The sequence below is a fragment of the Nicotiana sylvestris genome, chromosome 8 (genome assembly GCF_000393655.2).
Source record: "Nicotiana sylvestris chromosome 8, ASM39365v2, whole genome shotgun sequence".
Taxonomy (NCBI): domain Eukaryota; kingdom Viridiplantae; phylum Streptophyta; class Magnoliopsida; order Solanales; family Solanaceae; genus Nicotiana; species Nicotiana sylvestris.
The window spans coordinates 180,701,818-180,727,217 of NC_091064.1; the positions used below are offsets into that span (position 1 = coordinate 180,701,818).

A 25,400-nucleotide genomic window follows, 5' to 3' on the forward strand; every position below is an offset into this window, starting at 1 on the left:
TCATACACGGCATCACCCTTCGTGTTTTAACACTCTTCCTCACCCAAACAACAATCACAAGAAATAAGGGCAAGAAAATAATGAAATCACAATAAAATCCCGGCAAGGGAACAATAGTACAACAATCAAATCCCGGCAAGGGAAACAATATCAAAACAATAACATCTCGACAAGGGAGACAATATCATGATTCTCTCTCTCCTTTCTTCTTTCATATTTACTTCACAACTCAATTCACAACTTGATCCAATGCTCTATAATGTTCAACAATTCTATTCTTAACTTGAGCCAATGCTCTACAATGTTCAACAAGTTAATTCTCAACTTGAGCCAATGCTCTACAATGTTCAACAATTCAATTTTCAACTTGAGCCAACGCTCGACCATGTTCAATAATTAAATTCTCAACTTGAGCCAACGCTCTACCATGTTCAATTAACAATAATACTTCCACAAATCATATTCCTCAATAGAAATTATCATATAGAGCATGAACAATACGAAACAAAGTCACATTAATCATAGTATAAGACTCGCGGGCATGCTTGACACCAACGCATAGATACTCGTCACCATGCCTATATGCCGTACTCAACAAATAACACATAGAAAATATGATACAACTCCTAATCCCTCAAGCTAAGGTTAGACCAAACACTTACCTAGATGCCACGGACCCAATTCAAGCCTCAACTATCGCTTTACCTCTTGATTCCACCACCAACTTGCTCTTATCTAGCCACAAGTTACTTAATTACATCAATGAATGCTAATTGAATCAATTCTAATGCATGAAAATAAGTTTTCTAAAGTTTTCCCCAAAAAGTTAAAAATCGCCTCCGGGCCCGCATGGTCAAAGCTCGAGGTTCGAACCAAAACCCGATTATCCATTCCCCCACGAACCCAAATATATAATTTGTTTTGTAATCGGACCTCAAATCGAGGTCCAAATCCCCAAAATTTAAAAAACGTAGGTTCTACCCAAAACACCCAATTTTCCCCATGAAAATCGTTGAGTCTAGGATGAAATCTTGTAAAAAGAAGTTAAGGAGTAAAGAAAATGAGTTAGAAATCACTTACTAATGTTTTGGAGAAGAAATGTTGTTTGAAAAATCGCCTCTTATATTTTTTGGGATTTTGAAAAATGAAAAATAACTAAAAATCCCATTTTAATATACCCCTCTCAGACCCCCTATGCGGACCGCACAAAATCGAGTGCGCCGCACAACTCTCCATGTGAACTGCAGTGACATGCTTTAGTATTTTAGTCATAACATTCTCTATATATGTCCAAATTGTGATTTCTTTATCTTTCTAGAAACTAGACACAAAGGTCTATAACTTTCGTTTTTGAATCATCTCAAAATTCCTTGTAAATCAAACGATATAGGCTTCCGAAGTCAGACTAGTGAACCTGTGCGGACCGCACAAAATCGAGTGCGGCCGCACAGCCCACACCGCAGACAACACTAAAACCAATGCGGTCAGCACTGGCGGGTTCAGAGATTTGCACTTCTCTGAACCTGTAACATCCATGTTTTAAGCCTAAGACATCCCGGAATCTACCCGAAACTCACCCGAGCCCTCGAAACTCCAAACCAAGTGTGCATACTAACTCAAAAGCATTATATGGACCTACATGTACGATCACATCATCAAAATAACATGTAAAATCATGAATTAAACCTCAAAACTCAATATTTTTATCAAGAGCTCTCAAAGTTCATAATTCTTCAACCGGAAGTCCAACTCACGTCAAATAAACTCCGTTTTTTACCAAATTTCACAGTTATCTTTCAAATACTATAACAAGTTTGTACCGGGATCTGGAACTAAAATACGGGCCCGATAACAATGGTTTCAAACATTAAATCTTTTCTTCATTTCTTAGATAATTCAGTAAAATAATTTCTTTCAAAAATTGATTTCTAGAGCTTAGGACCTCGGAATTCATTTACGGGCATACGCTCAAGTCTCATATTTTACTACGGACCTCCCGGGATCGTCGGAACATGGATTCGGGTCCATTTGCTCAAAATATTGACCAAAGTCAACCATAATAAAATTTTAACTCTAGAAATTTCTATTTCTCATATTTTCACACAGAAGGCTTTCCGGATATAGGTCCGGACCACGCACGTAAATCAAGGTAAGGTAAAAGGGAGGTTTTTAGGCCTTAGAACGCCGAATTATTTCTAAAACAAGTGATGACCTTTTGGGTCATCACATTTATACAGGTGTGGGGTAGAGTATCCTAATAGAAAACCTTAGTGCGCTATTGGGCTTGAGGCTTATGGGCCGATCCATTTGAGGGAAGAATGGGCTAGCCCAATTTTATTGAACTTTTATTTAAATTAATTTAATTAGATTTAAATAATGGGCTCGATCACACTAGCCCATAGTATTTGTTTGGTCTAGTATATGTCTAATTACGGTAAAATCCAAATTTTGTTTGGATATAAAATTTAATTGTCTACGATGCAAAGTTGGAGCAGTACTTATATGCTATGGAATGCATCAGTATAGTATTGGTGGAAAGGTTGTTCCTAAGATTGTCGAAGGAGTTATGATTTTTATTTAAACTTCAAAATACTCTAACCTCAACTATCACTGTCAAATGGCACCCGCCTCACACCACTGCCTTAAAAACTCAACATTGATGGAGCTTTTAAAGAAAAATACAAAAAGGGGGTATTGGGGGGGGGGGTTCGAAACCATCAGGGGGCTGGAAATTAGGATACTATAGCGCAAACTTTGGTTCACACCAATCCATATGGAATTGCTAGATCTCAAATTGGGTTTACAAATGGCGTGTGACACAACCTATCCAACTTGAAAATCGAAACTGATGCCACGGATTTACTAATCCTAATTGATAAAAATAATTGTTCCATTTATACTAACATTATTAATGATTGCAGGTCATTATTGAAGAAACTGGGGAATCCGATGATCCAGCATAACTTCCATGAAGGAAACAAGGTGGCTCACTTCTTGCAACTGAAGGATCAAAGCTACCAAACACCAACTTCTTGACAATCTTGCACCAACCACCTACAAAGTTTTTGAAGCTACTCTATGATGACAAAATTGGTGCCACTATCAATAGAAATGCTTCTATAAATGTACTTAATAGACTAGCGGAACTTGGTAATCCTAATGTTAACTATTCCACTAGTACTAGTAGCCATGATAGCCAGAATACAGGAAATCCCCCGGGGAACTCATCTTTATGTATTAATACTTGTTAATGAATGATAACTTCGTCTTTCTATCCAAAAAAAGAGTTAAGCTGCATCTTCAATCACATAAAATGGTTTTCTTGGAAGATTTGAAAGGAACATTTGATCAATCATCTTAAAATGATGAAACACAGAAACCAAATTATTGTTATATCAAGGGAAAGCAGAGATGGCAGCAAATAGGCACTCTAAAAGGATGTTATTTAAAATTAGCCAATGCATCTTAAATTTTAGTTTTTCTTTTTTGGAATACAAATATCCTAAATTGTACTGCAATTAAAAAAATTAGATAAAATATTCAGGACAAATAAGTATCGACTAAACCCTAAATAACAGCCTTAAGAATGATTGTTTGTGCACTTCGCCTTACACAACACATTGGTTGGGCTGAACTAGACATGTTGGCCCATTTAAAATAGGGTCATCATCCGGGCAAGTGCACAAATTGTTAATCTCAGGAATGCCATTTAGAGATTAGCCAGTACTTATTTTGTCCTGGAATTTTAAACTAAAAATCGTAATTTCTGAATAATTCAGGATATTTTTGTCCTAAAAAATTGAACTAAAAAACTCAAGTTCAGGACATACTGGCTAATTCCTAAATAATAACCCTTTAAAATGGTTACATGGTGTAATTTCTATGTCATCATTTGGACAAGGGTTTTGGCCTTTATTTATTTATTTATTTATTTTTTTGAACAATTTTGGAGTAAATCTCTTATGCTCACTTACAATTTGAGCATAAGAAATCATCATATAAAGATCTCATTTTTAATTTTTTACTGATCTTCTAATAAGCTGGCTTTATAATTAATAACAGTAATAATGAACTCTTGAATAATTTGTTTAAGTTCTTGAAAACTAAGCACTTGCATTGAGATAAATATTTTCGCCATCGGTGTATAAACTAAGCTTATGAATATAAGATATGTGTCTTACTCTTACATAGGGTAGATGTGACAAAATGCTTAAAACAAAATAATTATTCACCTATATTATCCATTAACAATTGGGTTGGATAACGAATGTTTTAAAACGGGTCGAATATGGATAAGAACCATATTATCCACTTAGAAAATGGATAACTAATGAGTTTAACTTTTATATTTATGAAGCCTCAAATTGGGGATTCCTCAAGGTTGGGAGACTAGGAATTCTCCCAAGAGTGATCATATTCAATTACCCATTTTCGACTCGCTCACATTCGACCTGACCCGTCCGTTTGTCACCTTTATATAGGGGTGCTCACAATTTTGGCAAAATATTTATATAAATCAAAATTAGAGCCAAAACGATTTTTAAAAAAATCATTTTTCTTTTGTTTGGGATTTTTTTTAAATAATAGTATTTGGTATTGCATAATTTTATTTAAAATTTGGAAAACTCAGTTAAATTATATACAAAAAATATTTAAAATTATATATATTGTATTAATTTTATAAATAATTTCAAATATTTTTTATACTTTTCATCCTTTTTTTACTATTAGTTTTATCTTTAATAGGCAAGTGGGATTTAGGCCTTAAGCCCATTTCTTAAAAGAAAAAAGAGCAAATTTAATTTGTAGCCGGCCAGTGGAAAGTATTATCATTCGCTAGCCATGAATTGATCCATAAAATTTATAGTCCCAAACAAATTATAATGGCTAGCCTAAATTAGTCTTCTCCACATACCGACAAACATTATTGTAAAGCCTAAATCGTTCATCCACCTTCTCATTAAAGCTGCCGCATGTTCCTTAGGCTACCGTTGGTTTAATCCAGATTAACTTCATCATTCATCTAATTTTCTTATGTTTCTTTTTGAACAAACGTCTCCTGCTCGTTCTCATTAAACAATTGTAAAGCCTAAATCGTTTATCCAGTAGTAGAAAATATGTAACTTAGCCATGATTAATTTTTGTCCTAATCTCATTATATTTGATTTTTGCTTCTGTGCCACACTAAAGCTAATAAGAAGCAAGTTTAAGAGCTGGAAATATTATGTGTTCTTCACTTTGAATGAGGGTTTTATATATGCAAAGTACTTGTAATTAATTGATTTCGTTGATGCTACCTACGAAGTTTCTGTCTTTTCAAGTTGATGGTTAAGGACTCGAAGCCTCATGTATTGTAGACTAGAATAACAAGGGGAAATATTTAATACTCTCTTCGTTTTATTTAACTACTAGTGAATATATCGCGCTCGTGAAAAATATAATTAGAATAGTCCTATAAGTTGACACAGAAGAGATTAAAACACTTCACTTAAGCAATAAAAATTAATTATCAATCACAATACAAAAATTGGAGCTTTGATAAATAACATTTTACACTATCAAAAATTCTTTCGGAAAAGAAGAAATAGAAAAAAATTTAAGCAAAATATTCAGTATAAATATATATTTATACATATATCTTTGGGTGGGGAAAAGGTAAATACATGAGTCTCTTAGTCAAATATATATTAAGGGCCTATCTAAAAGTATTTTATTTTGTTACTCTGGCTAACTGAAAAAGTGCATTACCTGTAACTGTGAGGAGAAACATTTATTTTTCTCCATTACTATTTGGGTGGGGAAAAGATAATTAATGCATTACCATTTTTATGTGATTCTCCATTACACGTGATTCTTTTAATAGTTAATTATCTCCAATAAATGACTAATGACTAGAGGTTGGTAAGTTGAGACTTATTTGGGACATTTGTGCAAGTTTCCTTCAAAAAAATCATTTCAAGTTAAATCAGATTTGAAACTACTCAAAGTAACATTTGTTACTTCCAAAAATGCTTCTAAGAAAGAGGACATTAGTTTATCAAATGCAAGAGTTCTTCTAAGTCTTAAGCAAAATCAATTGAAGATACTCAGTGAAAGAATGTGGTGAAGGAAAATAAGTTCAAATGAAAAAGCAAATAAAGAGCTACTTGCACTGAACAAAGATATGGTCATACAACTACTTCAAGTTAAAAAATAAGTATACAAATATGGATTACAAAAGCAAGCTTTGATGACAGACATATGAAAGAAATTGCTTCATCATTTGTGATATCTATCCAAACCGATTCATTAAATAACTCTTAGATAAACTATTAAATTAAATAGAACTGTGGGTAAATATATACTAAGTTCATTAACTATTAAAATGGAGATAATTCAAATGGAGAAGGAAAGATAGATTTAAGCAGTCATAAAAGAGGCAACCATATGGAAGCATCGCCTCCTGTTCACTAATTTGTAGGAGTATAATAGAAGGCATGCTCTTCACATCAATAAACTCCACATCTTGCTGAAAAAGCTATGTTCTCGATCTCTTTGCTTGCCGCAGCATCCTAGCAAATTACATTAGGTCATGATTCACACTTTTTTGCTTATAACCAAGGAAACATGAAAAGAAAACAACCCAAGGTTCTCTTGTACCTATCCATATATTAAGTCAAATCCCAGGAAGTTCTCAACCACCTAATTCCTACTTATTTTCGCTTGCACTTGAAGCCTATACCAAGATATTGAGGGACTTATAGCCCGTTTGGCCAAGCTGCAAAAATCAGCTTATTTTGAGAAGTGTTTTTCTCAAAAGTACTTTTGGTGAGAAGCAGTTTGTGTTTGGCTAATTAGTTTGAAAAGCACTTCTGAGCAGCAATTAATGTTTGGCCAAGCTTTAAAAAACTGCTTCTGATAATAGGTGAATTTAACTATATTCAGGCCCTAAATAACCGTCTTCTTGCATAGTTTTAATAATAAAAGTGATAATAAAATACTCTTATTAGTGTTTTTCATGATTTGCAGGTTATATATGACTAGGGAAGGCTAGGGAGCACTTTTGGAGTCAAAAAAATGAAGAAAGAGAGGCCAATCGTGAAATGTCCCAAGTGAACCACGCAAAAACAGGCTGAAGAATCAGAAAAATGACTCTGTCGCGGTTCCACCGCGACCGCGGCAGAACCGCGGTGAAGGATGCTCGCGGACAGAAGGAGATTCAGAGGAGCTGTTTGGCCGCGGTTCCACCGCGACCGCGGCAGAACCGCGGCAGGCGCGAGAAAAGTGCAGGGACTAAAGTGCAAACACGGGATTTTTAGCCCTAAAACCTATTTTAAACACTAGACTTCGCCCAAGAGAGGCATGTATTGATTTTTAAAGTATCTTGGCAAGAAAAACAATTGTGAGAGATCACCCAAAACATCTTTCTTCTTTTCTTTGATTTTGATTGCTAGTTTATGATGGATCTTATCTTAGTTTGTTTACCCATAGTTATGAGTAGCTAAATCTTTTGTCTAAGGTTTTGATGGAACCTATTGGGGGATGAACTTCTTGTTTATGTGAATACAAATTGCTAGTTTCAATCTTTATTTATTCAACTATGTTCTTGTTGTAGTTAATTGACAGGATCCTCAATTAGTTGTGCCTATTTAGTGTGCATAACTCGGGAGAGAGTGCATATTTAGGTTATTGTTGAATAACACCACTCCTAAAGTATAAGAGGAATCTATAACTGCGGGTTTAAAGGCATGATTAGGGATAACGAAGCCTTGAGTGCAATCTTAAGTGAACTGTGTTAATTAAAGCTAGCTAGTGTATCTCGGGAGAGTGCAATAGTATATTACTGTGATTACTCGGGAGAGATTTATGGTAAGACGAGCGTTCATGATTGATAGAGAAGTGTTGGTACATTTGTATGAAGCATAAACAGAAGGGATTCCATCAATAGGGGAAATCTTTACCTTAGCTTTATCTCATCATTGTTTACAACCTTAGAGTTTTAGTTTACAGCCGGTTTAATTTACTTGCAATCTTAGTTAATAAAGAAACCATCAACTTGTGATTCAAACATTTGGGAAGCTGGTTCTGAAGAGTTTAGTGGGTCTAAAGATTGTGATTGATAGGTTAACTCTCTGTGGGATTCGACTCCGGACTTGTAAACCGGATTATATTTGCAACGACCGCATTGTCCTTTTTATAAGGCATAGTTGGGCGTGATCAAATTTTGGCGCCGTTGCCGGGGAGTTAACGGAATTATCAATTACCATGGATAGAAATACAAAAATTCTTAGTGTAGGCAGTTTCTCTACACCCAATTTTTGATTGAAACTTTTGACGGTTGTTGACTGGGTTGCACAGGTGTATGCCTAGAAACTCTACCAGGACTGGAGAACTACTTGAAGGACTCTCAGACCCTGAGAAAATATTCAGGGCATTGAACCGTGCCAACAGAAGACTTCAACCACCTCAACAAACAGACAAATTCGAAACTGATATGGGAGACGCAATCGACCCCAACGGAAACGGCAGGCATGAGCAAGTCAACTTGATTGTCAGAGAAGCGGCACCTCTGGTGCCCGAGGGTGCACTGTATGACTGGGCACATCCCACAACTGACAATTTGGCTACTGCCATAGTTATGGCCGCAATACAAGCTGAGTCATTCCAGATCACAAATAACATGCTGCACTTGTTGCAAAACAAGGGACTCTTCTCTGGGACACAACTTGAAGATCCTCAGCAACACCTGAAGAACTTCCTGTCAATCTGCAAGACCCAGAGGCAGCCCAATGTCACTCCAGAGGCTATCAGGCTATTATTGTTCCCATTCTCGGTGACAGGAGCTGAACAGGTTTGGCTAAACTCACTCCCCATAAATTCTATAGCAACTTAGGATGAGTTAATCAAGCAGTTTCATAACAAGTTTCATCCACCCAACAAAACTGCCCAACAAATTGATGAGATCGTGAGCTTCAAGCAGAAACCGATGGAGACACTTCATGAAACATGAGGCAGGTTCAAAGGAATGTTGGTTATGTGTCCACATCATGGTATTCCAGAACAGATGTTGGGACAACGATTTTATATGGGACTGTCAGATGGGTTGAAGAATATTGTGGATGCCTCAGCTGGTGGGGCATTCCTGAGCAAGACATGGAGTGAAGGTCAGAGTTTACTAGATAAAATGGCACAGAATTCGGGATGGACATCCAGGAATGCACCCATAACTCCAGTGGTGCACTCAATGCCTCTTGATCCTTCAAACACTATGGCTGAAAATATGGCGACTCTCCTGACACAAATGAGCATCCTCACCAAAAAGGTGGAGGAATCAGGGCAGAAGCAGCAGGTACACATAGTAGATACTACCAATGGGGGCCTGTGCACATCTTGCATTAGTCAGCCAATTGGTAATCCTTGGAATACAGAGCTTGATCATCATCATCAGCACCCTGAAGATATGAACTATGTTGCTAACTATGGGGGTCAGAGACAGGGAAATCAGAACTGGGGTCAGCAGACTCAGCAGCAGTACAGACCACCTCAGCCACAATATAACGCCGGAAACATGGGAGGTATAAGACCCCCCAACAACATGGCACCGTATTCTAGACCACAGGGGTACAACAATCAGCAGCAGGGGTACCACCCTCTTCAGCAGCAGCATGGTGGAAGACAGGACGATGGGTTTGCTAGACTGGAAGCAATGATGCAGCAGGTTATTGGGTCCACTGCGAAGATAAACGAGAGAGTAGATGCACATGACGCAGCTATCAAAAATATTGAAGTGCAAGTGGGCCAAATTTCAATGTCTCTGAACAATCGTCCTCAAGGGACGCTACCTGCAGATACCCAAATCAATCCTAAAGATCAGGGCCCGAAGCAGCTGATGGCGGTGAGTCTCCATAACGGTAGGGATCTCGACGAAGAGCAAGAGAGAGCTCGTGACAATATACAGGCTGAGACACTCATTCAGGTACCCATTGAGCCATTGAGCTGGATGAATCCACAAGGTTGACAGATGTGACAGTCCAGCCTGCTCAGGAAGAAAAGAATACTAAGCAGGAGACCGAGAAAGTTGCTGAAGCAGTTGAAGAGCCGGTAGTAGAGATAGTAGCCAAGAAAGAAAAGTCCCAAGTGATTGGGAAGAAAAGACCTCCTCCACCATTTCCACAGAGGTTAGCCAAGCATCAAAAGGAGGAGTAGTACAAAAAGTTCTTTGAGATGCTCAAGCAAATTCAGGTAAAGGAGCCTTAAAGGAGATGCCTGGATACGCAAAAATGATGAAAGACTTAATGTCCCGGAAAGTTGATTTTCAAGACTTGGCTACGGTGACACTTACTCAGACGTGCAGTGCAGTGGTAACTAGACCTGTTGCTGAAAAGCTCTCTGATCCAGGGAGTTTTACTATTCCATGTACAATTGGAAACTTTGCTTTTGCGAAAGCACTCTGTGATTTAGGGGCCAGCATTAGTCTTATGCCCCTGGTCATTTATAAGAGGTTGGGCATAGGGAGAGCTAGACCCACCTCTATGTTTCTATAGCTGGCTGACAGGACTGTGAAGCGTCCATTTGGGATCCTGGATGATGTACTTATTCAGGTGGGGAAATTCGTGTTCCCTGCAGATTTTGTAATATTGGATTGCAAGGTGGATGAAGAAATTCCTATCATCTTAGGAAGACCTTTCTTGGCCACAGGGAGAGCTCTTATTGATTGTGAGACCGGGGAGCTTAAGATGAGGCTCAATGACGAAGAGATTATATTCAATGTGCAGAAATCTATGAGGCGCCCAAGTGAGTTCGCAAATTGCTCTCTTATTGATGCCGTGGATGTAATCGTACAGTCTGCTGATGAAGTGTTGACGATTGAGGATCCCCTCGCTGCATGTTTGACGAATTTGGAGGAAGTGAACGGTGAGGACTTGGCAGAATGGGTGTTGGCATTGGAAGGTAAAGGGTTCTGGGATAGAGAACTAGAGTTTGAGCCCCTACACTTAGGAAAGAGAGAAACTCCTCCAGCTAATCCATCCATTGAAGAACCACCGAAGCTAGAACTAAAGCCACTGCCAACCCACCTCAGGTATGAATTTCTGGGACCTGACTCCACTCTACCTGTTATTATCTCATCTAGTTTGTTAGATGTGCAGGTCCAACAGCTTCTACAAGTATTGAAGGAGTGCAAATCTGCCATTGGGTGGACCATGGCAGACATCAAGGGGATCAGCCCCGCTTACTGCATGCATAAAATTCTGCTGGAAGAAGGGCACAAACCTTCCAGGGAACATCAGAGGAGGCTGAATCCAAATATGAAGGAAGTAGTGAAGAAGGAGGTGATAAAGTGGTTAGATGCGGGAATTATTTTCCCAATCTCTGACAGCAACTGGGTGAGCCCAGTTCAATGTGTGCCTAAAAAGGGTGGCATGACGGTTGTGAAGAATGACAACAATGAACTAATCTCAACGAGAACCGTCACAGGCTGGAGAATTTGCATGGATTATCGAAAGTTGAATCTAGCCACCCGGAAATACCACTTCCCACTTCCCTTCATTGATCAAATGCTGGATAGATTGGCAGGGAGGTCACACTTTTGTTTTCTGGATGGGTACTCAGGGTACAATCAGATCTCCATTGCACCTGAGGACCGAGAGAAGACCTCCTTCACATGCCCTTATGGCATTTATGCCTTCAGGAGGATGCCCTTTGGCCTATGCAATGCACCCGCCACATTCCAACGGTGCATGATGGCCATATTCACTGACATGGTTGAGGATATAATGGAGGTGTTCATGGATGACTTCTCAGTGGTGGGGAGTTCATTTGATGAGTTCCTGGTGAATTTGACGCGTGTGCTGAAACGGTGCATCGAGACTAATCTGGTGCTGAACTGGGAGAAGTGCCATTTCATGGTACAACAAGGCATAGTCTTGGGGCACCGGGTGTCTAGCAAGGGAATAGCGGTAGATCGAGCAAAGGTTGATGTAATAGCAAAGCTGCCTCCACCAACTTCGGTCAAAGTAATCAGAAGTTTTCTTGGACATGTCGGTTTCTACCGGCGGTTCATAAAAGTCTTTTCCAAAATCACCAACCCTCTTTGTAAGTTATTAGAGAAAGATCACCCGTTTGTGTTTTTTGATGATTGCAGGGTAGCGTTTGAGGAGTTGAAGCAGAAGCTGGTCACAACACCCATCATTGTTGCCCCCAACTGGGAGCAACCGTTCGAACTAATGTGTGACGCTAGTGACTACGCAGTGGGGGCAGTGTTGGGCCAGCGGAAGGACAAATTAATGCACCCAATCTACTATGCCAGTCGAACGCTGAGTGGAGCTCAATTGAACTATACGGTGACTGAAAAGGAGATGCTAGCTGTGGTGTTCGCATTCGACAAGTTCCGGCCCTACCTGATAGGATCAAAGGTAATTGTATACACTGACCATGCTGCTCTCAGGTACGTAATAGAAAAGAAAGACTCTAAGCCACGCCTGATTCGTTGGGTGTTGCTGCTGCAAGAGTTCGATCTTGAAATACGTGACCGCAAAGGCACTGAGAATCAAGTCGCTGATCACCTATCACGACTTGAGGGAGCTGAAAATGCAATTGAAGTTGAGGAAATTCTGGAAACTTTTCCAGATGAGCAATTGCTCGCCATCACTCATCAGGAAGCGCCATGGTATGCGGACTTGGCCAATTACCTGGCCAGTGGTATAGTTCCTCACAACCTTTCATCGGTCCAGAGGAAGCGATTTTTTCGAGAAAGCCGCTTGTACTATTGGGACGAGCCCTATCTCTTTAGAATATGCCTGGATAACATGATATAGAGATGCGTCTCCGAGATAGAACAATCTTCTATTTTGCAGGCTTGTCATGCATCGACTTATGGTGGACACTTTGGAGGGATCAGGACAGCAGCAAAGGTGCTAGAGGCCGAATTTTTCTGGCCGACTATGTTTAAAGATGCCCACTCATGGGTGAAGGGTTGTAATGAATGTCAACGCACCGGGAACATTTCCCGGCGCCACGAGATGCCCATGAACCCAATTCAGGAGATAGAAGTGTTCGACGTCTGGGGATTGATTTCATGGGTCCCTTCGTCAGCTCTTATGGTAATAAGTACATCCTTGTTGCTGTAGACTATGTGTCCAAGTGGGTGGAAGCTGTAGCATTGCCCACCAACGATGCGAAAGTGGTGGTGGGGTTTCTAAAGAAGAACATATTCACCCGCTTCGGGACACCACGAGCGATTATCAGCGACGGAGGCACTCACTTCTGCAATAGAGCCTTCGAGAAGTTCCTTACAAAATACGGTGTGCGCCACAAGATGGCTACTCCTTACCACCCGCGGACTAGTGGACAGGTTGAGGTATCCAACAGGGAAATCAAGAGCGTGTTAACGAAAACTGTGAACGCTACGAGAACTGATTGGGCGAGGAAGTTAGATGATGCACTCTGGGCCTACAGGACAGCTTTTAAGACACCAATTGGTATGTCACCATACAAGTTAGTGTTTGGGAAGGCCTGTCACCTACCTGTAGAACTTGAGCATAGAGCGTGGTGGGCACTGAAACAACTAAATTTAGACATGGAAGCTGCGGGCACGTCAAGAGTCACAGAACTGCATGAGCTTGAGAAGTTCCGGTATCTTGCTTTTGAGAGCACAAGGCTGTACAAAGAGAGAATGAAGAGGCTACACGATCAGAACATCGTTGAGTGGAACTTCAAACCTGGGAATATGGTATTGCTATACAACTCAAGACTGAGGTTGTTCCCGGATAAGCTGAAGTCACGATGGTCTGGACCATTTCGAGTAGTTGAAGTTTTCCTGTCAGGAGCGGTTGAAGTTGCCACTGAGAATGACTCTCGTACATTTAGAGTCAATGGTCATAGATTGAAGTTGTATGTGGGTATGAGCGAGCCTAAGGAAGGGGCTGAACTGCATCTGACTGAACCACAGAGGTCGAGCGAGCCTTAAATGCGCTCTTCCTGCGTCGTGCAGCGACGTTAAATCAGGCGCTACATGGGAGGCAACCCACGAAATTGTTGTAAGTGTAACATAAAAAAAATGTCAGAATCAGAGACGCGGTCAAACCGCGGTACTGACCCTTCTCTGAACCCAGGCCATCGCGGTTATACCGCGATCGCGGTAAAACCGCGGCCAGGGAGACCCTCTGAACTTGGTCTACCGCGACCACGGTAGAACCGCGGCAGACGCAAACGGGGTCCAGGTAAGTTTTTCGTTTTAATTTTTTTTTCTTTTCACCTTTTACCCAAAATACCCCCCACCTACCACTAAACCCCCCCAATTCGCCCAGATTCAGCAAAACACCCCTCCCCCACTCCCTTCTCTCTAATTTCTCTCCCACTTCTCTCTATCTTCTCTCTTCTCTTCTCATCTTCACATCACTCCATTATCATCCTCCCCTACTATCCACCTTCTTCATCCACTTTCCCTCAACCAAACAAGTAAGTTGCTCTTTCTCTCTCTCTCTATTTCATCTTCTAACTTAGTATAATTTAGCATAATTGTATTTAGTTTAACCCTAGGTAGGGTTAGTATAACTTTTGTCAATTTTTGCTTTCTTTCATGATTTTTATTGTTGTATGGTACTGTTGTGAAATTGTTTGGTGTCATAGTGTGTGGGCCTTCATGGTGTTTATGATGTTTTAGCCTAGAAATCATTTTTTTGGGGTGTAGTTGTTATTATGCACCATGCGGGTCGAAATATTGGAGTTTTTGTAATATTATGGGGCGGGTTATACCCACTCCTAATTAGGGGGTGTTATACTTGGTGATTGGGGGTGTTGTCACTGTTTGATAATATGTGCAGGAGTAGTGTGGGGTGGTGTAGGCCGAATGTTGTACGTAGTTCTGTTGTGAGGCCTCTGTGGAGATTGTAACCTTCCCTACCTTGCTTATGTGGCTAGTCTGCCAAGAAGAACTCAATGGGGATGGTGTTTTGGTGCCATCGGGTGGCGAAGTCTGAGTACCCATCTGACGGACACTAATTAGGATGAATTTGATGGTTATGAATTTTCTTGACTCATTGCAGGTATTATGGCCCGTAAAAAGCAAAAGAGAGGGGTGGGCACATCCCAACAGCCGACATATGACGAGTCCAGGTTTGAATCAGAACGAGCGGAGGACGATTTTCATGCCACTGCTGGTAAGAACTTCATTCATGAGTTGCAAATTGACCGGGCAGACCTCTGCGTGGAACAGGAGGAAATGTATGAAGAAATTCGAAGGTGAGAAATGGAATTCCTCTTTTATGACCCCGGCCCAGCGAACCAGATGATGGTTAGCGAGTTCTACGCGAACTGCCCAGCACATATGCTGAGGGAGGTGACTGTGCGAGGCACAAGGGTAGATGCCTCAATTGAAACTATCCGCCAGGTATTGAGGCTACCCCGGTTCACGGGGGATATTGACTACTACCACGACAGACCAGGTGTCACGTGGGAAGTTATGACTGATGTACTTTATGCTGGTGGGCGACCAACCTGGATCAAGGACCACATCACCCTGAAATCCAACTCTTTCACACACTTGGCTAAGTGTTGGTTGACTGTCATCTGCAGCCGGTTCATTCCATCCAGCAACACCACAGACGTGAACTTCAACAGAGCCCTATTGACTTGGTGCTTCGTGACGAAGAAGGATTTTGATGCAGCACAGGTAATTGGTGACGAAATGGTCTTGCGGGGACCGCTGCTGTCAAAGGGATTTTACTTCCCTTCCTTGGTGACTGACTGTGCTTGCGGAGGAGGGTCCCCACCGATCCTGCTGATGGAGCATTGGCACCTGAAGCACCATTCCAACAATTGTGATAGATGTTGAGGCTGATGACCCGGTTCCTCTTGCACCGTCCAGGAGATCTAATGACAATGCCGGACCCTCTCGGCACCCCCATACTGGGGAAGGCTTTGCCAGATCTCAGTCTACCAGGCCTATGCTGCATTTCATGGAGGAAGAGGTCGCGGATCTCCGCACCTCAGTGGATGGCCTACACACACGGATGGATGCCATGTCTCAGAGGCAGGCCCGGTCTGAGAACAGGTTCATGGCCTGGTTCCGTGCTTTGGGGAGAGCTTGCCATGTCGACCCCAGCACAGTCTCCGACTCTGATTGAGTCTCAGGGAAGTCTTTTTACCCTTCTGCTCTTTACTTTCGTGATATGACATGGGGACATGCCATGATTTTAAGTGTGGGGTCGGAGACTTGCTCTAGTTATATGTGTACTGTACATAGACATTGTGTGTGTTGTAGCATGAAATTGATGTTATTATATATAATTGACTGTAATTATATTAGGAGTCTAACTTGGCCCAACGACGGACACTTGTCGACGGGTCTCTTGAGGGTCCAAGTTGGATATATTTATAAAAAAAATAAAAAAATTTAAAGGTAGAGGACTCTTCCTGAGGACGGACCACTGGGACAGTACTCTTGAGGGAAGTAGTCCATGAAGTTTTTTTTTTATTTATTTATTTTTCTTTTTAGGTAGTGTAGTAAGTCCCCCTTGGTTTTTCTTTTGGCCACGGTTCTTTTCCAAGGGTTTTTCTTGAACCGGGTTAGGTAAATTTTTCTTTTGTAGTTAAGACTAAGATGGGTAAAGGCTAGAATGCTACCTCTGATGTACACACCTGCAACCAACTAAAATGAACTTGAGAGTGTGACGTCTAGGTTCAGATGTGGACTTGTAAATCTATGCCTTAATTTTGCACATCTTGCTTTGCTTGAACGCTCGTATGAGTGTTGATAGATTGATCCCGAACGAGTTACATGCTAAGTGTGTGTGAGATTTTACTTGCATTCTGTGCGTGCGTGCGATACCTAGAACTTGCCCTGTGTGTTTGCAAAGCGAAATAGAAGTTGTTGGGTTTTAGAGATGATTGAGGCATTTCTTTGTGTAAGCCTACATATAATGGTGAATCCACCTGTCTATATTGCCATAGTTAACCCCTTTGAGCCTGAAGCTTGTTCTCTGATAACCCTATAATGACCTATATCCCTATGTTTGAATAGTTGATTGTTTGAACCTATACCTCCGAAAAGCACTTGAATCACTAAAGAACATACAAAAGTTAAAGTGTGGGGTGGTAGGGAGTTAGCGAAAAAAAATGGGGAATCAGGAATGAATTATTTGAATGGTGCACTGGTACCTTAAAAAAAAAAGAAGCCAGTTGCACCTAAAGGAAAGTAGGGGTCACTTGTGAAACAAAAATGTGGAGGAATGATTAGGCTAAGCAGGGAAATTGAGATAAAAGGAAGTGTGTATTAAAAGTGCTTAGGGAGGTTAGTCACTACATCCAAATGTATCCTACCCGTCCCTTAGCCTACATTACAACCAAATAAAGACCTCTTGATCTTTGACTAAAACAGCTCGATTAGTAGAGTACTATACTAGGGGCAAGCTTATGGTGTGTCTGTGCGGCATGTGAATGTTCTTTGCTGAGAGTGAGTGAATTCTTTCTATCTTCAGTTCCTTGTGTTTGAATTTTATGCGTGTGGAACTTCTCTCAGACTTTTGATGTGAGGGAATGTGACTCGGGAAGGAAAAGTAAGTCTTCACCTCTATTAGAGTAACTAGAGTGAGCGCAAGTGTGTCATGGCAGTAGAGTCTGCATCTGGGGTATGACCGACACATTGCTTAGGTTGTTCCGTCAAAATGGTGGGTGTGACATATTTGGGGTAAAGCATCAAACGGTTAGGCTTTTAAGTGTGGTTTAGCTTGCTCGAGGACGAGCAAGGGTTTAAGTGTGGGGTGTTGATAATAGGTGAATTTAACTATATTCAGGCCCTAAATAACCGCCTTCTTGCATAGTTTTAATAATAAAAGTGATAACAAAATGCTCTTATTAGTGCTTTTCATGATTTGCAGGTTATATATGACTAAGGAAGGCTAGGGAACACTTTTGGAGTCAAAAAAATGAAGAAAGAGAGGCCAACCGTGAAATGTCCCAAGTGAACCACGCAAAAACAGGCTGAAGAATCAGAAAAATGACTCTGCCGCGGTTCCACCGTGACCGCGGCAGAACCGCGGTGAAGGATACTCGTGGACAGAAGGAGATTCAGAGGAGCTGTTTGGCCGCGGTTCCACCGCGACCGCGGAAGAACCGCGGCAGGCGCGAGAAAAATACAAGGACTAAAGTGCAAACACGGGATTTTTAGCCCTAAAACCTATTTTAAACACTAGACTTCGCCCAAGAGAGGCATGTATTGATTTTTAAAGTATCTTGGCAAGAAAAACAATTGTGAGAGATCACCCAAAACATCTTTCTTCTTTTCTTTGATTTTGATTGCTAGTTTATGATGGATCTTATCTTAGTTTGTTTACCCATAGTTATGAGTAGCTAAATCTTTTGTCTAAGGTTTTGATGGAACCTATTGGGGGATGAACTTCTTGTTTATGTGAATACAAATTGCTAGTTTCAATCTTTATTTATTCAACTATGTTCTTGTTGTAGTTAATTGACAGGATCCTCAATTAGCTGTGCCTATTTAGTGTGCATAACTCGGGAGAGAGTGCATATTTAGGTTATTGTTGAATAACACCACTCCTAAAGTATAAGAGGAATCTATAACTGCGGGTTTAAAGGCGGGATTAGGGATAACGAAGCCTTGGGTGCAATCTTAAGTGAACTGTGTTAATTAAAGCTAGCTAGTGTATCTCGGGAGAGTGCAATAGTATATTACTGTGATTACTCGGGAGAGATTTATGGTAAGACGAGCATTCATGATTGATAGAGAAGTGTTGGTACATTTGTATAAAGCATAAACAGAAGGGATTCCATCAATAGGGGAAATCTTTACCTTAGCTTTATCTCATCATTGTTTACAACCTTAGCGTTTTAGTTTACAGCCTGTTTAATTTACTTGCAATCTTAGTTACTAAAGAAACCATCAACTTGTGATTCAAACATTTGGGAAGCTGGTTCTGAAGAGTTTAGTGGGTCTAAAGATTGTGATTGATAGGTTAACTCTCTGTGGGATTCGACTCCGGACTTGTAAACCGGATTATATTTGCAACGACCGCATTGTCCTTTTTATAAGGCATAGTTGGGCGTGATCAAATTTTGGCGCCGTTGCCGGGGAACTAACGGTGTAGCTGTAGGTGTACATATACCTCAATTTTTGGCCAAAAGTGCTTTTAGCAAAAAAAAAATACTTTTTGCCAAAAAGAAGCTTACGACAAACAGACTATTAGTTAACTATCAATTGCTTCTCCAGCTAAAAAATGCTTCATTACCATCTTTCTATACCAAATTGGGCGCTTCGACAATCTTTATGAATTTCATTCCAATCCTAAGCTTAAGCCATATAAATACTTCAAGTGAACTTTTAAGCACATGCACATGATTTTGATTCTGAAATTTGTGAAAATGTTAAGGTTCTATACAAACAGACAAATGCCTCTATTAGATTTAAGTGATGGAGAAGAAAATAGATATAGGCTTTACTTGAATAGAATAAGTGCTACCTTCCTTGTTCTTCCAAAGGTGTTGCAGCAGGCTATTAAGAGGGCTCTCAATATTTTGTTCTGCAAAAGAAATTACAGTTAGGATAAGGTAAAAATATTAAATAAACAACGAAGGGGAGGCGGCGCAGAAAAATCTCGAATCTCCTAATAGACTTTGGACAAACAGAAGAATCGTTCGACAATCAAGAGCTGAAGACATCTTGCACTGCAAAAAGACAATGAAATAATCATGTTAAATGAAAGGAAGGTGGCTTTTCTGATGACATAACATGCACTATTTTTCATTGAAAGACTACAGGCAAAGGAATTGGATTCCTGTGATACTCTGCAAAAAATTAATGTAAGAAGCCGGTAAATAAAAGTTTAATAAGGAGACACATGATCAAACACCAATCAAACATGAAGAATTTTGTACCACGGATATTTTTACAGAGAGAAATTGCTTCTCCGCAATTCATTTCTTCCTCTATCTTTAATAGATTTATTCTCCGTCCTGGCTGTAATTGGAATTGAAGACCTCAAGGTTTTGGTTGAAACGCTAATATGTTTAATTCTTTCACCCCTGTTGATTTATTGGTAAAAGCAAACGGCTGCCATATTAGGGAAAAGAAACGACGCTTATTAGAGAAACGGTTTAAAAAATATAAAATTGGGTAGCAACCGTTGTTCATTCAAAACCCCCCAAAAAAGGAGAAAAAAGAGAAAAGCAAATCCTGATAAGTGAGCCTAGCCACGTCACCGGAGCTATGTCCTTCTTTTATATATTTATATAGATTTTAACAAGAAATTTAATAAAGAAAGAAGTATATTCAAAACCTGTAGTCTTAAATACGTCATGTATTTTTGTTTGGATAATAACGTTCGGGATAATTTAATGATATATTAAGGATATATTGTAAAATGTACGATATATTTTATATATATATATAAAATTTATACATCTAGAACAGTCTATACACTTTGGATACATAAAAGCGCTCGAGATACATTAGTGATATATTATAGTTACATTTCAAGATGCACGATACACTCTATATATAAATTTTATGCAATGTATATACTAAATAGACTGTCAATATACAATTTATATATAATAGACTGTCACTATACAAAATATATATAAAATAAACTGTCACTAAATCAAAATATACTAAATAAGCTGTCACTATACAATTTATATATAATAGACTGTCACTATACCAAATATATACAAAATAGACTTTCACTATACAAAATAGACTATCACTGTACAAAAATATACGAAATAGACTATAACTATACAAAAAATATACAAAACAGATTGTCACTATATAAAATAAACATTTTGGGGCTATTAGATGTAATATGTTTGGGCCGAAAGACCATTTCATGCCAGTGAAAAAAATGAGCTATTAAAAGTTTAAGGGGCTATAGAGAGTAGTTTTTTCAAGAAAAAACTAAATCCTAGCACATTTAAGTAAAGAATCAAGAAAAATATAAAGAATTAACTTAAGTAGTCGTTCATCCAATTGCTTAAACTAAAAATAGTTGGTAAATATGTAATATATATAATTTATATTTAATATGTATATTTTTGTGTATAAGTTATATGTACCGATTAAAAAAAGCAAACAATAAATCCCCAACTATTTATGTATAAGATCCAAAAATTATAACTTCAGTGAAGAAACAACAAAAAGCGTTAACTTATAAATTCATATAGCAAATTTACCTTAGCCCATTACCGTCGGCCTGTACCGCTTGTGGTGTTGATCAGTAAAAATAGCACAATATAGTCAATTTTTGGATTGGTCATTCAAAATGGCCAGTGTTTATCAAGTCAATGAAAAATATTCACTATTTTGCTGCAACAGAGACTGGTCCAACATAATATATTGGAGTTCGGTGCACCTGTGTATGAACTCCAGCATATTATGCTGGACCGGCATACTTCGCTGGCTCCAGTATAATATACTGGAGACTGGAGCACCGGTGCTCCAAACTCCAGTATATTATGCTAGACCGATATACTTGCTGGAACTCCAGTATATTATGCTGGAGTTCTAGCGTACTTATGCTGGAACTCCATCATATTATGCTGGAGTTCCAGCATACTTATCCTGGAACTCCAGTATAATATGCCGAGTTCAAGTATACTTATGTTGGAACTCCAGCATAATATATTGGCGTATTTTCCAGGTTTTGAACAGTATTTTCGCTCAAATTTATCTTTACATGAAAAGTGGCTAAATTTCGATTACTTTTGAAACTTGGCTATTTTTGAACGACCAGTTGTAAATCTGGCTATTTTTGAATTTCACCCTGTTGATCATATGGGTGATTTACATGAATAACCTTATAAGGGACTAGTTTTTAAAAATTGTCCATATTTTTAATGTATTTAAAGAATGACCTCCGGCAGCACATACACTTATTGCTTAACAGAGATTTCTCTACCGATTAGCAAATTTTATACTATATTTATTCTATATATTGTTAACTGTTCATAAATTTTACCTAGTTGGCATGATTTTGTGATTGCTCAATCATTTCAGCATGACTTTATATTATTTGCATTCGACATACTTTTTAAATTGTTCACAAACTTTACCCGATTGGCATAATTTTGTGTTTATTTAATATTCACCAAACTCTACCAAATTGGCATGACTTTGTGCTATTCGCAATCGATTTATAAGTTAAATTGTTCATCAAAGTCCACTCGATTGGCACAATTTGTCTATGTTATTCAACAAATTCTTCTATATTGCAATTCTAATTTCGATAAAATTACCCCAAATCTGCTTCAAATAATGTCAAATTTAAAACACAACCTCCAAGTATCAATGCAAACGATCCACAGTCACCAATTTAGTCGAATAATACCAAATCAAGAAGATCCACTTTGTCTACTTCAACACTTTCTAAAGACCAACATTGAAGTTTTGAGATTTCTAAAGCAAATTAATAAATTAGTGTCTGAACTAAAAATTTAAGAATAAATTATCAATATGCAAACGATTTTAATAACAACCAATTATTAACTTCTAGTTTTCACCCTTGTTTGCCCTTAAAACGAATAACAATTAAATTTGCATGCGGTTTTAAGGATATGTTGATTGATTCAATACAAATAATCAAGAATATTAGATAAATAAATTAAAGAAAAAAATAAATAGTCAAACCAACTATAGTGTTTACGGCCTGGCTCAAACTTTTGCCCTTGATCGGACCCTCGGCGCGAAACCAATTGTGAAAGAAGAACAATAATGTACAGTTAAGTATAGAAGGGGGTAACATGTTGCGGTGACATCGAATAATAACAGAAGAACAACAAATAAATACGAGAATCACCACAGTTCAATTGAAAATAGGTGGGGGGGGGGGGAATCATGCTACGGGGTACAACAAGTATCAACAGGAAACCAACAATTAAATGTAGAGAAACCGTAACTCAGTTATCAATAAAAATCAGGAAATCAAAGACAAGTGCACGGCATCACCCTTCGTGCTTTAACACTCTCTCTCCAAAACAACACATTGCATCACCCTTCGTGCTTTAACACTCTCTCACCAAAACAATACACGGCATAACCCTTCGTGCTTTACACTCTTCCTCACCCAAGCAACAATCACAAGGCAAATAGGGTAAGGGAATCTATAACATTGAAATAATATCAAGTAACAACAGAAAATCAGTAAATAAACGTAAAGGACAACATAACCCAATTATCAGCAAGAATCAGGAAAATAAAGGACAAGTGCACGGCATCACCTTTCATGCTTTTACTCTCGTCCTACCATAAGAATCAATATAAACTGCATGGCATCACCCTTCGTACTTTTACTATCATCCTCACCATAAAATCAATATAATTGGCACAGAATTGTACATCGTGCGACACGGTATCACCCTTCGTGCTTTACACTCTTCCTCACAAAATCATACACGGCATCACCCTTTGTGCTTTAACACTCTTCCTCACCCAAACAACAATTAGAAGAAATAAGGGCAAGAAAATAATGAAATCACAATAAAAACCCGACAAGGGAATAATAGTACAACAATCAAATCCCGACAAGGGAAACAATATCAAAACAATAATATCTCGGCAAGGGAGACAATATCAAAATAATAACATCTCGGCAAAGGAGACTATCATGATTCTCTCTCTCCTTTCTTCTTTCACATTTACTTCACACTCAATTCACAACTTGATCCAATGATCTACAATGTTCAACAATTCAATTCTCAACTTGAGTCAACGCTCTACCATGTTCAACAATTAAATTCTCAACTTGAGCCAACGCTCTACCATGTTCAATTAACAATACTAATTCCACAAATACTATTCCTCAATAGAAATTATCATATAGAGCATGAACAATACGAAACGGAGTCACATTAATCATAGTATAAGACTCACGGGCATGCTTAACACCAACGTATAGATACTCGTCACCATGGCTATACGTCGTACTCAACAAATAACACATAAAAAATAGGACACAACTCCTAATCCCTCAAGCTAAGGTTAGACCAAACACTTACCTCGATGCCACGGACCCAATTCAAGCCTCAACTATGGCTTTACCTCTTGATTCCACCACCAACTCGCTCATATCTAGCCACAAGTAACTTAATTACATCAATAAATGCTAATTGAATCAATTCTAATGCATGAAAATAAGTTTTCTAAAGTTTTCCCCAAAAAGTCAAAAATTGCCTCCAGACCCGCATGGTCAAAACCCGAGGTTCGAACCAAAACCCGATTACCCATTCCCATACGAACTCAAATATATAATTTGTTTTGTAATCGGACCTCAAATCGAGATCCAAATCCCCAAAATTTGAAAAACCTAGGTTCTACCCAAAACACCCAATTTTTCCCATGAAAACCATTGACTCTAGGATGAAATCTTGTAAAAAGAATTTAAGGAGTAAGGAAAATGAGTTAGAAATCACTTACTAATATTTTTGGAGAAGAAAGGTTGTTTGAAAAATCGCCTCTTATATTTTTGGGGTTTTGAAAAATGAAAAATAACTGAAAATCCCATTTTAATATACCCCTGTCAGACCCCCTGTGCGGACCGCACAAAATCGAGTGCGACCGCACAGCTCTCCATGTGGACTGCAGGGACATGCATTAGTATTTTGGCCATAACATTCTCTACAGATGTTCAAAGTGTGATTTCTTTATCTTTCTGGAAAGTAGACACGAAAGGCTATAACTTTTGTTTTTGAATCGTCTCAAATTTCTTTGTAGATCAAAAGATATAGGCTTCCGAAGTCGGACCAGTGAACCTGTGCGGACCGTACAAAATTGAGTGCGGCCGCACAACCCCCACCGTGGACAGCACTATTACCAATGCGGTCAGCACTGGCGAGTTCAGAGATTTGCACTTCCTTGAACCTACAACATCCATGTTTTAAGTCTAAGACATCCTGAAACTCACCCGAGCCCTTGAAACTCCAAACCAAGTGTGCATACTAACTCAAAAACATTATATGGACCTACTCGTATGATCACATCATCAAAATAACATGTAAAATCATGAATTAAAACTCAGCATTTTCATCAATAACTCTCAAAGTTCATAACTCTTCAACCGGAAGTCCAACTCATGTCAAATAAACTCCGTTTTCACCAAATTTTACCGTTATCTTTCAAATACTATAACAAGTTTATACCGGGCTCCGGAACCAAAATACGGGCCCGATAACAATGGTTTCAAACATTAATTCTTTTCTTCATTTCTTAGATAATTCAGTAAAATAATTTTTTTCAAAAATTGATTCCTAAGGCTTAGGACCTCGAAATTTATTTTCGGGCATACGCTCAAGTCCCATATTTTACTGTGGACCTCCCGGGATTGTCGGAACATGGATCCGGGTCTGTTTGCTTAAAATCTTGACCAAAGTCAACCATAATCAAATTTTAACTCTAGAAATTTCTATTTCTCATA

At 39.0% G+C, this 25,400-nt stretch overlaps 1 long non-coding RNA gene across 2 annotated transcripts; it reads right to left on the minus strand.

The window, feature by feature from the left end:
* Positions 1 to 6,180: 6,180 nt before the first annotated feature.
* Positions 6,181 to 20,102, minus strand: LOC138876475 (uncharacterized). Of its 2 annotated transcripts, none has more exons than XR_011401770.1 (3): positions 19,870 to 20,102; positions 19,455 to 19,659; positions 6,181 to 6,551 (listed from the first exon to the last, which is right to left on the minus strand). It is a non-coding gene; the product is annotated as an uncharacterized lncRNA (long non-coding RNA). The 2 variants fall into 2 exon arrangements; XR_011401771.1 differs by having other exon boundaries at positions 19,435 to 19,659.
* Between the last annotated feature and the right edge of the window lie 5,298 nt (positions 20,103 to 25,400).